This window comes from Dipodomys merriami, unplaced genomic scaffold (assembly GCF_024711535.1).
Source record: "Dipodomys merriami isolate MVZ:Mamm:240054 unplaced genomic scaffold, mDipMer1.0.p SCAF_118, whole genome shotgun sequence".
Taxonomy (NCBI): domain Eukaryota; kingdom Metazoa; phylum Chordata; class Mammalia; order Rodentia; family Heteromyidae; genus Dipodomys; species Dipodomys merriami.
The window spans coordinates 3,242,620-3,257,863 of NW_027202471.1; positions in this window are offsets into that span (position 1 = coordinate 3,242,620).

Here is a 15,244-nt window from a genome sequence, read left to right on the forward strand (position 1 = left end):
ACCCTACACCTCATCCTAACCCTCACCCTAACCTTAACCCGAACCCTAACCCTAACATTAACCCTAACCCTCACCCTCACTCTCATTCTAAGCTTAAGCCTAACCGTAAGCTTAAACCTAACCCTAACCCTCACACTAACCCTCACCCTAACCCTAACACTAACACTAAGGCTAACTGTAACCCTAAACCTCACCCCCACCCTAAACCTAACTCTAACGCTAACACTTACATAAACCTCACCCTAAACCTAACCCTACCCCTCACCTTCACCATAACCATAACTCTAACACTAATCCTAAAAATAACCCTATACCTAACCCTAACCTTCATTCTAACCATAACCCTCACCCTAACCCTAACCCTCATCCTAACACTTAACTTCACCCTAACACTAACCATAACCCTAACACTAACACTAACCCTAACCATCACCCTAACCCTAAACCTCACCCTAACCCTAACCCTCACCCTCAACCTAGCGCTCACCCTAACCCTAACCATCATCCTCACCCTAAACCTCAAACTAACCCTAAAACTAATCCTCATTCTTAACCTCACCCTCACCCAAACCCTAACCCTAAACCTCAACATAACCCTAACCCTCACCCTCACCCTCAGACTCACGCTAACCCTCAGCCTAACCCTCACCCTCACCCTAGACCTCTACCTAACCCTAATCCTAACCCTAACCCTAACCCTAAACCTAACCATCACCATAAACCTAAAACTCATTCCCACCCTCACCCTCAGCCTAACCCTAAGCCTAAGCCTAAGCCTAATCCTAACACTCACACTCACCCTCACCATAACCGTAATCCTAAACCTATCCCTAAACCTCAACCTAACCCTCACCCTAACCCTAACCCTAACACTAACCCTAAACCTAACCCTAACCCTAACCCTCACCCTCACCTTAACCGTAACCCTAAACCTAACCCTAACAATTAACCATAACCCTAAAACTAAGCCTAACCCAAAACATAACCCTCTCCCTAAACCTAACACTCACCCTAACACTTAACCTCACCCTAACAATAACCCTAATCATAACACTTACCGTCACACTAACCCTAACCATCACCTTAAACCTAAACCTCAATGTAACCCTCAACCTCAGACTAGCCCTCACCCTAAACCTAACCCTCATCCTCACCCTAAATCTCACACTAACCCTAAAACTAATCCTCCAACCAACCCTCACCCTCACCCTAACCCTAACCCTAATCCTCACCCTAACCCTCACCCTAACCCTAACCATCAACTTTACCCTTACTGTCACCCTCACCGTAACCCTCACCATAACCCTAACACTCATCCTAAAACTCAGCCTAACAGTAACCCTAACCATCACGCTAACCCTAACCCTTAACCTCAGCCTCAGCCTCAGCCTCAGCCTAACCCTAAGCCTAAGCCTAACCCTAACCCTAAACCTCAACCTCACCCTCGTCCTCACCCTAACCCTAATGTTAACACTAAACCTCATCCTAACCCGAACCATAACCCGAACAACAACCCTAACCCTAAACCTCATTCAAACCATAACCCTCACCCCAACCCTAATCCTCTGCCTAACATTTACCCTCAACCTAACATTAACCCTAACCCTTACACTAACCCTCACACTAACCCTAACCATCACCCTAACCATAACACTCACCCTAAACATAACCCTAACCCTCACCCTCACCCTAGCCCTCACCCTTACCCTAACCCTCATCCTCACCCCAAACCTCACAGTAACCCTAAAATTAATCCTCAATCTAACCACACCCTCACCCTAACCCTAACCCTAACCCTCACCCTAACCCTAACCCTCACATTTACCGTAATCGTCACTCTCAGCCTAGCCCTCAACTTTAGCCTTATTTTCACCCTCACACTTACCCTCACACTAACCCTAACCCTCATCCTAACCCTCACACTGACCGTAACCCTAAGCATCACTCTAACCCTAACTCTCACCCACACCCTTAAACTAACACTAAACCTCAGACTAACCCTCACACTAACACTAAGTCTAAGCCTAAACCTCACCTTCACCCTAACCCTAAACCTCACCCTCACCCTCAGCCTAAACCTAAGCCTAACCCTAAAACTACACCTCACACTCACACTCACCCTCAGCCTAACCCTACCCCTAACACTAACACTAACCATAAACCTCACCCAAAACCTCACCATAACCCTAACTCTAACCCTAAAACTCACATTCGCCCAAACCCTAACCCTAACCCTAACCCTATACCTCAGCCTAAACCTAATCCTAAACCTCAACCTCACCCTAAACCAGCCCTCACCCTAACCCTAAACCTAACCGTAATCCACACCCTAAACATAACCCTCACCGTAACACTATCACTCACACTAACCCTAAACCTAAACCTCAACCTCACCATCAGCCTAACCCTAAGCCTAACCCTAAACCTAACCCTAACCCACGAACTCACCCTCACCCTAAGCCTAATCCTAATCCTAACCATAACCATAACCCTCACCCTAACCCTATCACTCACCCTAACTCTAACCCTAACCCTAACCCCAACCCTCAACTTTACCCTTACTGTCACCCCCATCCTTACACTCACACTAACTCTCACCCTCATGCAAACCCTCTCCCTGGCCGTAACCCTAAGCATCACCCTAACCCTAACCCTCACCCACACCCTAACTTTAACAGTAACGCTCACACTAACCCTCACCCTAACCCTAACAATAACCCTAACCCTCACATTAAACCTCAACCTAAACCTAACCCTCACCCTCAACCTAACCCTAAGCCTAACCCTTACCCTAACCCTCACACTCACCCTAACCCTAATCCTAATCCTAACCATAACCATAACCCTCATCCTACCCCTAACACTCACCCAATCCCTAAGCCTAACACTAACCCTAACCCTAACTCTAACACTAAACCTCATCCTCACCCTAACCCTAACCCTAAACCTAACCCTAAGCCTAACACTAAACGTCACCCTAACCCTAGCCCTCACTCTAACCCTAATCCTAACCCTAACCCTCATCCTGACCCTCACACTAACCCTAATGCTATCCCTCAACCTAAACCCAACCCTCACACTCAACCTCACCCTCAGCCTAACGCTAAGCCTAACCCTAAATCTAACCCTAACCCACACAATCAACCTCACCCTAACCCTAATCCTAACACTAACCCTAACTCTAGCCATAACCCTCACAGTAACCCTCACCCTAACCCAAACCTAACACTAACCCAAACCCTAACACTAACACTAACCCTCACCCTAAGCCTAAATCTAACCCTAAACCTCACCCTCACGCTAACCCTAACTCTAACCCTAATCCTAACCCTAAACCTCACCCTAACCCTAACCCTAACCCTCACCCTCACCCTCACCCTCAATGTAACACTAAACCTAAAACTAACAATAAACCTAACCCTAACTATAACCCTCACCCTAACCCTAACCCTCACCCTAAAACTTACCCTCACCCAAACAGTAACCCTAACACTAACACTAACCCTTACACTAACCCTAACCCTCACCCTAACCCTAAACCTCACCCTAACCCTAACCCTAACCCTCACCCTCACCCTAGCCCTCACCCTAACCCTAATTCTAACCCTTACCCTCACCTAACCCAAACCCTCATCCTCTCCCTAAACCACACACTAACCCTAACCATGCTCCTCAATCTAACCCTGACCCTCACCCTAATCCCTAACTCTCAACCTTAACCTAACCCTCACCCTAACCGTAACCCTCACGCTTATCTTAGCCCTCACCCTTAGACTACCCCTCAAATTTACCCTTACTATCACCCTTACCCTAACTCTCATCCTATCCATAAACCTCATCCTCATCTTCAAGCTAAACGTAATCCTAACCATCACCTTAACCCTAACCATAATACTAACCCTAAACCTAACCCTGACCCTAACCCTCCGCCTAAACCTAACACAAAACCGAAACCTAACATTAACACTCACACTTACCCTAAACCTCACCTTAACCCTAAACCTCACCCTAACGCTAAACCTAACCCTCACCCTCACCCTAGGGTTAGGGGTAGGGTGAGGTTTAGGCTTAGGGTGAGGTTTAGGGTTAGTGTTAGGGTTAGTGTTAGGGTTAGGGTTAGTGTTAGGGTGATCGTGTTAGGGTGAGGGTTAGGATGAGGATGAGGGTTATAGTTAGGGTGAGGGTTAGGGTTAAGGTTAGGGTTATTGTTCATTGTAGGTTTAGGGTTATGTTCAGGTTGAGTGTGAGGGTGAGGGTAAGGGTTAGGGTTAGGGTGAGGTTTAGCGTTAGGTTTAGTGTTAGAGTTAGGGTTAGGGTGAGGGTGAGGTTTAGGGTTAGATTTAGGCTTAAGGTGAGGGTTAGTGTTAGTGTTAGTGTTAGGGATAGTGTTAGGTTAGGGTTAGGTTGAGGGTTAGTGTGAGGGTTAGGGTTAGATTTAGTTTTAGGATTAGGGTTAGGGTGAGGTTGAGTGTGTGGGTTAGGGTTAGGTTTAGGGTTAGGCTTGGGGTTAGGCTGAGGATGAGGTTGAGGGTGAGGGTTAGGGGTAGGGTGAGGGTTAGGATTAGGGTTAATGTGAGGGTTAGGATGAATGTTAGGGTTAGGATTAGGGTTAGAGTGAGGGCTAGGGTGAGTGTGAGGTTTAGTATTAGGGTTAGGGTGAGGTTTAGGGTTATGTTTAGGGTAAGGGTGAGCTTTAGTGTTAGAGTTAGTGTTAGGTTGAGGGTTAGGATTAGGGTTAGTGTTAGGGTTAGGGTGAGTGTTATGGATATGATTAGGATTAGGATTAGGTTAGGCTTATGGTGAGTGTGAGGGTTTGGGTAAAGGTTAGGCTTAGGGTTAGGCTGAGGGTGAGGGTGAGGGTGAGGGTTAGGGTTAGGGTGAGGGTGAGTGTGAAGGTTAGGGTTAGTGTTAGGGTTAGGGTTAGGGTGAGGTTTAGTTTTAGGGTTAGGGTTAGAGTTAGGGTTAGGGTGAGGGTTAGTGTGAGGGTTAGTGTTAAAATTAAGATGTGGGTGAGGGTTAGGGTTAGGGTGATGCTTAGGGTTACGGTCAGGGTGAGGGTGAGTATGTGGGTTAGGGTTAGTGTGAGGGTTAGCCTGAGGGTAAGGGTAAAGTTGAGGGTTAGGCTGAGAGTGAGGATTACGGTAAATGTGAGGTTTAGGGATATGGTGAGGGTTAGGGATAGTGTTAGGGTGAGGGTGTGGTTTAGACTGAGGATTAATTTTAGGGATAGTGTGAGGTTTATGGTGAGGATGAAGGTTAGGGATAGGGTGAGGGCTAGGGTGAGGGTGAGGTTTAGGATTAGGGTTAGGGTGAGTGTGAGGATTAGAGTTAGTGTTAGCCTTAGGTTTAGGCTGAGGTTATGGGAGAGGGTGAGGTTTAGGGTTAGGGTGAATGTTATGGCTAGGGTTATGGTGAGGTTTAGTGTTAGGTTTAGGGTTAGAGTTAGGGTAATGGTGAGGGTGAGGTTTACAGGAAGAGTTTTGTTTAGGGTGAGGGTTAGGGTAGGCGTGAGTGTTAGGGTGGGGATGAAGGTAAGGTTAAATGTTAGGGTTGGGCTGAGGGTGAGAGTTACTATAAGGCTGAGGGTTAGGGTTAGGGTGAGGGTTAGAGGTAGGGGTAGGGTGAGGGTGAGGGTTAGATTGATGATTAGTGTTAGGGTTAGGGTGAGGTTTAGGGTAAGGCTGAGTGTTAGGGTTAGGGTTACTGTTAGGGTTAGGATGAGGTTTAGGATTGGGGTGAGGGTTAGGATGAGGGTGACAGTAAGAGTAAAGATGAGGGTTAGGCTGAGAGTGAGGATTACACATTAACCCTAACCCTAATCCTCAATCTAACCCTCACCCTCACCATAATCCCTAACCCTCACCCGTACACTAACACTCACCCTAAACGTAACCCTCACCCTTATCCTAACCCTCACCCTCACCCTAACCCTCAAATTTACCCTTACCATCACCCTTACCCTAACCTTATCCCTACCTCACCCTATCCCTAAACCTCATCCTAACCTTCAAGCTACCCTTAACCCTAACCATCACACTAACCCAAACACTAACACTAACCCTAACCCTAAACCTGACCCTAACCCTCCCCCTAACCCTAACACTAAACTTAAACCAATTTACCCTTACCATCACCCTTACCCTAACCTTATCCCTACCTCACACTATCCCTAAACCTCATCCTAAACTTCAAGCTACCCTTAACCCTAACCATCACCCTAACACTAACCCTAACACTAACCCTAACCCAAAACCTGACCCTAACCCTCCCCCTAACCCTAACACTAAACCTAAACCTAACACTAACATTCACACTAACCCTAACCCTCACCTTAACCATAAATCTCACCCTAACCCTAACCCTAACCCTCACCCTCACCCTAGCCCTCACCCTAACCTTAATCCTTACCCTAACCCTCATCCTAACCCTCACCCTAAACCTAACCCTAACCATAACACAGACACTAATCCTTACCCCCAACCTCAGCCTCATCCTAAGCCAAATCTTAACCCTAACACTCACACTCACCCTCACCCTAACCGTAATCCTTAACCTAACCCTAACCCTAACCCTAAACCTCAAACTAACCCTCACCCTAACCCAAAATCTAACACTAACCCTAACCCTCAACCTGACACTAAACCTCCCCCTAAACGTAACACTAAACAGAACCCTAAAACTAACCCTCACCCTAACCCTGCCACTAACCCTCACTCTAACCCTAAACCTCACCCTCACCCTAACCCTAACCCTGACCCTCACTCTCACCCACAGCCTAATCCTAAGCCTAACCCTAACCCTAAACCTCACACTCACCCTCACCCTAACCCTAATCCTAATCATAACGATAACCATAACACTCACCCTAACCCTAAAACTCACCCTAACCCTAACCCTAACACTACCCCTAATCCTAACTCTCAACCTAACCCTAACTCTAACACTAAACCTCACCCTCACCCTAACCCTAACCCTAAACCTCATCCTAACCCTAACACTAAAACTCACCCTCACACTAGCCCTCACCCTAACCCTAATCTTAACCTTAAACCTCATCCTAACCCTCACCATAACCCTAATCCTAAACCTCACCCTAACCCTAACCCTCACCCTCAACCTCACCCTCACCCTAAACATAAGCCTAACCCTAAACCTAACCCTAACCCAGACACTCACCCTCACCCTAACCCTAATCCTAACTCTAACCCTAACTGTAACCCTAACCCTCACACTAACCCTAACCCTAACCCTAACCTAACACTAACCCTAAACCTAACCCTCAAACTAACCCTCACCCTAAGCCTAAATCTAACCCTAAACCTCGCCCTCACCCTAACCCTAACTCTAACCCTAATCCTAACCCTAAACCTCACCCTAACCCTAACCCTTACCCTCACCCTCTCCCTCACCCTCAATGTAACCCTAAACCTAAAATTAACAATAACCCTAACCTTTACCCTCACCCTAACACTTACCCTCACCATAGCACTAACCGTAATGCTAACACTAACCCTCACACCAACCCTAAACCTCACCCTAAGACTAAACCTCACCCTAACCCTAACCCTAAACCTTACCCTCACCCTAGCCCTCACCCTAACTCTAATTCTAACCTTTACCCTCACCGAACCCTAACCCTCATCCTCACCCTAAACCTCACTAAACCCTAACTCTAATCTTCAATCTAACCCTCACCCTCACCCTAATCCCTAACCCTCACCCTTAACCTAACCCTCAGCCAAACCGAAACCCTCACCCTTATCTTAACCCTCACCCTTAGCCTAACCCTCAAATTTAACCTTACCATCACCCTCACACTAACCCTCAACCTAGCTCTAAACCTAACCCTAAACTTCAAGCTTACTGTAACCCTAACCATCACCCTAACCCTTACCATAAATCTCACCCTCAGCCTCACCCTCACTGCAAACTTAACCCTAACCATAACATGAACAATAACCCTAAACCTAACCCTAACTCTAACCCTAACCCTAAAACTAAACCTAATCCTCACCCCCACCCTCATCCTCAGCCTAAACCTAAGCCTAACCCTAACACTAACCCTAACTCTAACCCTAAACCTCACCCTCACCCTAACCCTATCTCTAACCCTATCCCCAAACCTCCCCCTAACACTAACCCTAAACCTCACCCGCACCCTCAACCTGACCCTCAACGTAACTCTAAACCTACCCCTAACAATAACACTAACCCTAACCCTAACCATCACCCTAACCCTAATCCTCACCCCCCACCCTCACCCTTAGCCTACCCCTAACCCTAAACCTAACACTAATCCTAATCCTCATCCTCACCTTCACCCTAAGCCAAACCCTAAAACTAACCCTAAACCTAAGCCTAATCCTAACCCTAATCCTAACCCTACCCTCATCCTAACCCTAACCCTCACCCTCAACCTCACCCTCAGCCTAACCCTAAGCCTAACCCTAAACCTAATCCTAAAACACACACTCAACCTCACCCTAACCCTAATCCTAACCCTAACCCTCACCCTAACCCTCACACTTACCCTCACTCTAAACCTAACCCTAACCTTAAAGCTCACCATCAACCTAACCCTAATCCTAACCATATTCCTATCCCTAAGACTGACCCTCACACTCACCATCACCTTAACTCTAATCCTAATCCTAACCCTTACCCTAACCATCACCCTCCCCCTAACCCTCATCCTAACCCTACCCCTAACACTAACACTAACACTAAACCTCACCCTAACCCTCACCCTAACCCTAACTCTAACCCTAAACCTCACCCTCGCCCTAACCCTAACGCTAAACATAACCCTAAACCTCACCCTTCCCCTAACTCTAAACCTCAGCCTAACCCTAAACATCACCCTAACCCTAACCCTAAAACTCACCCTCACTCTAGCCCTCACCCTAAACCTAACTCTCACACTAACCCAAACCCTAACCCTCACCATCACCCTCACATTAACCCTAACCCTAAACCTCACCCTCACCCTAAACCAAACCCTAACCCTAACACTCACTCTAACCCTAAGCCTAACCCTAACCCTAATCCTAACCCTCACACTCACCCTCAATCTAACCATAAGCCTAACCGTAACCCTAACTCTAACCCTCACACTACCCTAATCCTAACCATAACCCTCACCCTAACACTAACCCTAACCCTAACCCTTACCCGAACCCTCCCATTTACTGTAATCCTCACTCTCAGCCTAACCCTTATCTTTACTCTTACTGTCACCCTCATCCTAACCCTCACCCCAATCCTAAACCTCATCCTAACCCTCACCCTAACCGTAACCCTAACAATCACCCTAACCCTAACCCTCACCCTCACCTTCAGCCTCAGCCAAAACCTAAGCCTAAGCCTATACCTAACCCTTAACCTCACACTGAACCTAGCCCTCTCCCTAACCGTAATCCAAACCCTAACCCTCATCCTAACCCTCAACCTAACCATAACCGGAACCATAACTCGAATCCTAATCCTCATCCCCACCCTCATCCTCAGCCTAACCCTAAGCCTAAGCCTAATTCGAACACTAACCCTCACACTCACACTCACCCTAACCCTGACCCTAACCATAAACTTAACCCTAACCTTCACACTCACCTTAGTCCTCACCCTAACCCTCACCTCAAACCTAACCCTCACCTTCACAGTAACACAAACCCTAAAACTCACCCTAACCCTAACCCTAACCCTAACATTAAACCTCACCCTAACCCTAACACCCTCAACCTAGCCCTCACCCTAACCCAAATTGTAACCCTAACCCTCATACTAACCCTCACCCTAACAATAAACCTAACGCTCACCCTAACCCTAAACCTTATTCTAACCTTAAACTAACACTAACCCATAGCCTCACCGTGACACTAACCCTAAACCTAAACCTAACCCTAAACCTAACCCAAACCCTAAACCTCACTGTAACCCTAACCCTCAGCCTCACCCTACCCTCATCCTAACCCTATTCCTAATCCTAACCCTCATGCTAACTTGAATCCTAATCCTCATCCCCACACTCATCCTCAGCCTAACCCTAAGCCTAAGCCTAATTCGAACACCAACCCTCACACTCACACTCACCTTAACCCTGACCCTAACCATAAACTTAACCCTAACCTTCACACTCACCTTAGTCCTCACCCTAACCCTCACCTCAAACCTAACCCTCACCCTCACCGTAACCCTAACCCATACCAAACCCTCACCCTAACCCTTACCCTAACCCTAACCTAAACCTCACCCTAACCCTAAACCTAAACCTCACCCTCAGCCTCACCCTGACTGTAAACTTAAACCTAACCATAACACTAACAATAACACTAACCCTAACCCTAATCTAACCCTCACCCTCACCCTAACCCTAACCCTCACCCTCACCGTAACCCTCACCCTAACACTCACCCTAACCCAAAACCTAACCCTAACCCTAAAACTCACAATAATTCTAACCCTAACCCTCACCCTCACCTGAGCACTCACCCTAACCTTAATATTAAACCTAAACCTCACCCTAACCTTAACCCTAACCCTCACCCTACCCCTAAAACCCTAACAATCACCCTAACCCTAACCCTCACCTTCACCCTCAAGCTCGGCTTAAGCAGAGGACTAGGCCTAAGGCTAACCCTATCCCTCACACTCACCCTCACTCTCACCGTAACCGTAACACGAACCCTAACCCTAACCCTCACACTAACCCGCATCCTAACGCTAACCTTAACCCTAAACCTCACCCTCACCCTAAACCTAACCTTCACCCTCACCCTCACCCTCCGCCTAACACTAAGCCTAACCCGAACCCAAAACCTAACCCTAACGCTCACACTCAACCTCAGACTAAACCTAAGCCTAAGCCTAACCCAAACCCTAACCCTCATCCTCACCATCACCCTCAGCTTAACACTAAGCCTAAGCCTAACCCTAACCCTAATCCTCACACTCACACTAGCCCTCACCGTAACCCTAACCATAACACTAAACCTAACCCTAACACTCACACTAAACCAAACCCTAACCCTAAAAATAACCCTAAACCTCACCCTCACCCTTACACTAACCGTAACTGTAAGCCTCAACCTAACCCTAACCCTAACCCTCAAGATCACCCTTACCCTCACCCTTACCTTAACCTTAACCTTAAACCTAACCCTAAGAATAACCATAACCATAAACCTAAACTTAAAACTCACCCTCACCGTAACTCTAACCCTAACCCAAACCCTCCCCCTAAACCTAACCCTGACCCTAACCCTAACGCTAAACCTCACCCAAAACCTAACACTAACCCTCACCCTAAACCTAACACTAACCCTAATCCTCACCCTAGGACATTCCCTAACCCTAATCTAACCCTAACCCTTACCCTAACCCTCACTCTAACCCTAAACCAAACCCTCACCCTAAATCTAACTCTCACCCTCAACCTCAGCCTCAGCCTAACCCTAAGCCTAACACTAACCCTAACCCTGACTGTCACACTCACAGTCACCGTAACCCTAATCCTAACCATAACACCAACCATAAGCCTAACACTAACCCTAAACCTAACTCTCACCCTAACCCTCACTCTAACACTAACTCTAACCCTATTGCTCATCCTAGCACATACCCTAACGCTAATCCTATCCTTAACCCTCACCATAACCCTCACCCTAACCCTTACTCTAAACGTAAACCTAAAGCTAACGCTCAGCCTCACCCTAATCCTAATGCTAACCCTAACCCTAACATTAACACTAACCCTCACACCAACCCTCATCTTAACCCTAACCCTAATCGTAACCCTTACCCTAACCCTCACCCTCACCTTAACCCTCATCCTAACCCTACCCCTAACACTAACACTAATACTAACCCTCACCCTAACCCTCACCCTAACCCTAACTCTAACACTAACCCTCACCCTCGCCTTAACCGTAAGCCTAAACATAACCCTAAACCTCACCCTAACCCTAACCCTAACCCTCACACTCACCCTAAACATCACCCTAACCCTAACCATAAACCTCACTCTCACCATAGACCTAACCCTAACCTTAAACCTAACCCTAACCCTCACCCTAAAAATAACCCTCAACATAACCCTAACTTTCACACTAATCATAACCCTAACCCTCACCATCACCCTAAACCAAAACCTATCCCTAATACTCACTCTAACCCTAAGCCTAATCCTAATCCTTACCTGCACACTCATTCTCAATCTAAACCTAATCCTAAACCTAACCCTATCCCTAAACCTAACCCTCACATTAACCATCACTTTAGCGCTCACCCTAACCCTAATCCTAACCCTATACCTCATCCTAACATTCACCCTAACCATAATCCTAGCCCTCACACTAACCCTAACCCTAACCCTCATCCTCACTCTCAACCTAAGCCTAAGCCTAACCCTAAGCTTAAGCCTAACCCTAACCCTCACACTAACCCTCACCCTAACCCTAACCCTAACACTAATGCTAAAGCTAACCGTAAACCACACCCTCACCGTAACCCTAACTCTAACACTAACCCTTAATATAAACCTAACCCTAACACTAACGCTAAATCTAACCCTAAACCACACCCTCATCCTAACCCTAACTCTAACCCTAACCCTTAATATAAACCTCACCCTAAAACTAACCCTAACCCTAACCGTCACAATAACTGTAACCATAACCCTAACCCGAACAATTACCCTAAACCTAGCCCTAACCCTCATTGTAACCATAACTGTCACCATAACCCTTACCCTCACCTAACACTTACCCTCACCCTAACACTAACCCTAACCCTAATACTAATCCTCACACTAACCCTAAACATCACCCTAACCCTAAACCTCACCATAACCCTAAACCTCACCCTCACCCTAGCCCTCATTCTAACCCTAACCCTCACTCTAAACCTAGACCTAATCCTATCCCTCAACCTTACCCTAACCCTCACCTTCATCATAACCTTAACCCTAACCCCGAACCTATGCCTAAACTTAATCCTAACCCTAAACCTCACCCTAACCCTAACCCTCACCCTCATGCTAGCCATCACCCTAATAATAATCCTCAACTTAAGCCACATCCTAACCCTCACCGTAAACCTAACTATCACCCTAACCCTAAACCTCACCCTCACCCTCAGCCTAACCCTAAGCCAATCCTAACCCTAAACATAACCCTTACACTCAACCTCACACAAAACCTAATCCTAAACCTAACCCTATCCCTAACCCTAACCCTCACCCTAACCCTCACCCTAACCCTAACACTAACACTAAACCTAACACTAACCCTCACAGTAAATCACAATTTAACACTAACTCTAACCCTAAACCTCACCCTCACCCAAACCCTAACCCTCACCCTCAGCCTCAGCCTCAGCCTATCCCTAAGCCTAAACCTAACCCTAACCCTAACCCTCATACTCACCTCACACTAACCCTAATCCTAATCCTAACCCTAAACCTAACCCTAACCCTAAAACTAACCCTCACCCTAATCCTAACCCTAACACTAACCCTAAATCTAAACCTCACCCTATCCCAAACCCTAACACTAACTCTAATCCTAAACCTCACCATCACCTTAACCCTAACCCTAAACATCACCCTCATCCTAACCCTCACCCTCACCCCAACCCTAACACTAATCCTAACCCTAATCCTCATCCTAACTCTCACCCTAACCCTAACCCTAAATCGCACCCTAACCCTAACTCTCACACAAACGTTAACCCTAACACTCAACCTCACCCTCACCCTCAGCTTAACGCTAAGCCTAACCCTAACCCTAAGCCTAACCCAAACACTCACCCTAACACTAACCCTAATCCTAATCCTAAACCTAACCCTAACCCTCACCCTAACCCTCACCCTCATCCTAACCCTCACCCTAACCCTGACCCTAACACTAACCCTAACCCTAAACCTCACCCTAACCCTCATCCTAACACTAAATCTAACCCTAAATCTCACCCTCACCCTCACCCTAAACCTAACCCTAACCCTAAACCTCACCCTAACCCTAATCCTCACAATCACCCTCACCTTCGCCGTAACTCTAACTCTAACGGTAACAATAATACTAAACCTCACCCTAACCCTAACACTCACCCTCACCATTACCTTAACTCTAACCTAAACCCTCACCCTAACCCTTACCCTAACCCTAACCTAAACCTCAACCTAAGCATCACCCTCAGCCTAACCCTCACTGTAAACTTAAACCTAACAATAACACTAACAATAACACAAACCCTAACCCTAATCTAACCCTCACTCTCACCCTCACCCTAACCCTAACCCTCACCCTAACCCTAACCCTCACCCTCACCGTAATCCTCACCCTAAAACTCACCCTAACGCTAAACTTCACCCTAACTTTAACCCTAACTCTCAGACTCACCCTAGCAATCACCCTAGCCCTAATCTTAAACCTAAACCTCACCCTAAACCTCACCCTAACCCTAACCCTAACCCTAACCCTCACCCTAACCCTAAAACCCTAAGAATCACCCTAAACCTAACCCTCACCTTCACCCTCAAGCTCGGCCTAAGCATAAGTCTAAGGCTAAACCTAACCCTCACACTCACCCTCACCCTCACCATAACCATAACACTAACACTAACCCTAAACCTCACACTAACCCGCACTCTAACGCTAACCCTAACCCTAAACCTCACACTCAACCTAAACCTAACCCTCACCTTCACCCTCACCCTCTGCCTAACACTAACCCTAACCCTTACCCTAACCCTACCCTCACCCTCACCCTCACCCTCAGCTTAACACTAAGCCTAAGCCTAACCCTAACCCTAACCCTCACCCTCACACTAGCCCTCACCATAACCCTAACCATAACACTAACCCTAACACTAACACTCACACTAATCCTAACCCTAACCCTAACAATAACCCTAAACCTCACCCTCACCCTAACACTAACCCTAACTAAAAACCTCATCCTAACCCTAACCCTAACCCTCAAAATCACCCTAATCCTCACCCTTATCTTAACCTTAACTTTAATCCTAACCCTAAGAATAACCATAACCTTAAACCTAAACTTCAACTTCACCCTCAACGTAACTCTAACCCTAACCCAAACCCTCACACTAACGCTAACCCTGACCCTAAGCCTAACGCTAAACATCACCCTAAACCTAACACTAACCCTCATTCTCACCCTAGGACATACCCTAACCCTAATCTAACCCTAACCCTCACCCTAACCCTCACACTAACCCTAAACC